This window comes from Lathamus discolor, chromosome Z (genome assembly GCF_037157495.1).
Source record: "Lathamus discolor isolate bLatDis1 chromosome Z, bLatDis1.hap1, whole genome shotgun sequence".
In the NCBI taxonomy this organism is placed as follows: domain Eukaryota; kingdom Metazoa; phylum Chordata; class Aves; order Psittaciformes; family Psittacidae; genus Lathamus; species Lathamus discolor.
In genome coordinates, this window is record NC_088909.1 from 68,518,774 (window position 1) to 68,521,217 (window position 2,444).

General features: G+C 39.2%; 1 long non-coding RNA gene across 1 annotated transcript; it reads left to right on the forward strand.

The window, feature by feature from the left end:
* Window positions 1-1,182: 1,182 nt before the first annotated feature.
* LOC136005735 (uncharacterized) lies at window positions 1,183-1,989 on the forward strand. The gene is made up of 3 exons (XR_010608861.1): window positions 1,183-1,230; window positions 1,728-1,814; window positions 1,908-1,989. It is a non-coding gene; the product is annotated as an uncharacterized LOC136005735 (long non-coding RNA).
* The last annotated feature ends 455 nt before the right edge of the window (window positions 1,990-2,444 follow it).

Sequence of the window (2,444 nt, forward strand, 5' to 3'; positions counted from 1 at the left end):
AGCCTAAGCATCTTGGGCTGAAATTCAGGAGTTGTCAAAGTACAGGATTAAATGAAAATGAGGACTAATGTGTTAACAAATGCTCTTACAAGCCCAGCTCGTGTTTTTTAATATAAACTAGACTAGTCTAGAGTAGAAAATTATAGGATAGGATAAGATGGGATAGGATAGGATAGGATAGGATAGGATAGGATAGGATAGGATAGGATAGGATAGGATAGGATAGGATAGGATACCATACGATACGATACGATAGGATATGATACGATAGAATCATAGAATCATAGAATCATAGAATAGTTAGGGTTGGAAAGGACCTCAAGATCATCTAGTTCCAACCCCTCTGCCATGGACAGGGACACCTCTCACTAAACCATCCAACACAAGGCTTCATCCAACCTGGCCTTGAACACTGCCAGTGATGGAGCACTCACAACCTCCCTGGGCAACCCATTCCAGTGCCTCACCACCCTAACAGGAAAGAATTTCCTCCTTATATCCAATCTAAACTTCCCCTATTTAAGTTTTAACCCATTACCCCTTGTCCTGGATAGAACAGAGCAGACTAGACTAGTCTAGACTGGACTATATTTCTCAATTTAAATGAATTGGGGAAGGCTCCTGTATGCTGTGTGTAATCTGCTTCACCATTCCTCCTGGGTGAAACTAAGTGAGCACCACCATCCCTATTCATGTTATTTGTATTTGTTGTGATTAATGAGCAGGCATTGTTTATGAGGTTATTTTTTCCCTGATTCAGAGAAAATCTAATTTTCTTAAGAATACCATAGCTCATGCAAATGAACCTAATGATATTGTGATCTTTAGAGCCAGAACTTTATCTGTCATCCCTTCAAAGAAGATAGAGAGGGAGAAGGAGAATTCCTATTCAAAGCATTTTTTTTCACACTCACGTCTTCCTAAAACAAACTCAAATTGTTGATCTCAAACCACATGGTAGTATTCTTCAAAGAAATCTTCCTAGTGTATTTTCATGCCCACCCAGAGAGATGGAGTTCCTGGAACATTTTATCAGTTCAATGGGAGCTAGGGAGGTCAGGGATATAAAAGACACAGTGTTCTTTCAGACAAATTCTTCCTGTTTTGATAACACCATCCTTTATAAAAATAAAGTCTTCAGTTTCTGCTGGTTTAAGGTCTTGGGCTAGCTGTGCAACTTAGCTTGAAAGAGACATCTCCACCTGCATACACAGAGAGTGAAAATAAATGGTAAGAGGAGCTTGTTCTTATATATTGTGTAAACATTTTGATAATTTCGGGGAAAGCTAGCTTCGAATTAAGTCAGGAAGTGACATGAAAAGCAGCTCACACATTTCTGTATGTCTTTGATTTATTTATGTATGCTGTTGCCAAAGCTATTAAAATAATGTCAAGCATGTAAGGATAAGCTTTAATAAGATATCTCTGACAATGGAATAATGCCTAAAACAATGAAATATCGTGGTTAAGTGCATTATGTGCTATAATGCACCATTAACAACTGTTATATGTCAGCTACACAGAGAGATGCTATGGATTATCAATGAGATGCTTTCAAACACTCAACAGGACTGCTTGGCCTCAGACTTGTAACAGTCAGCCACTTTAGGGACAGACAGACATTTTCGTCAAACCAGATAATTACCCCCTGGGGCTATGGATAAGGGATGTCAGTAATTTCTTGTTATGTGGATATTTCACCTGGAAATGTGTTTTCTTCCTTATAGATCTGGCTTAGGACTTTATGTATCTTTTTGTGTGTGGCAAGCACTGAAGTTATCTGAAGCAGCTGGACTCTTTTGCTTTACTGCACAGTAAGATTTTAATACACTGAAACAAGAATGCGCATACCTTTTCTGTCAATCTGAAATGTGTGACTTACAAGTTTTCTTTCCTTTATGTCCTAGAACTAGCACATCATCAGAAAAAGCACAAACCTACTGGCCCCATTCTTATACATCTTTTACTTCCCCCTTCCTGTTGAACTGCTTTGATCTCACGCATCATTTTTATATAGTGTGGATTATCCCATGCTGGACCTCAGCCTTGGGTGGTTTAGAAATTGAACAACCTTCTTTTTGAGTTTTTATTTGCTTTTGGAATTACCTGAGACAACAAGTACTTCAAATATGAATATTACAATCAGAACAGTGGGTCTTCAACATAGCTTAAAGAGGATTAAATGTGTCTTTGAGGCAGTATACACACTTTACTGACAATGCATTTGGAAATTAAACTAAGCTGGGTATCCCTTACAGTAAGTTTCCTCCTCCTGTCTAAAGCCCTTCATGACTCTGAGGTCTTGTCCCTGCCAAAGTCCTTTCCCAACCCAGAGTTTACATCCCTACTTTGTCACCCTTAGCCTTTTCTTCTGTGGTGACAGCCATCCTGCACGGTTTCATCACTGAGGGGTCCCTTAGCTCACCTCCTTCATGGCTGTCCTT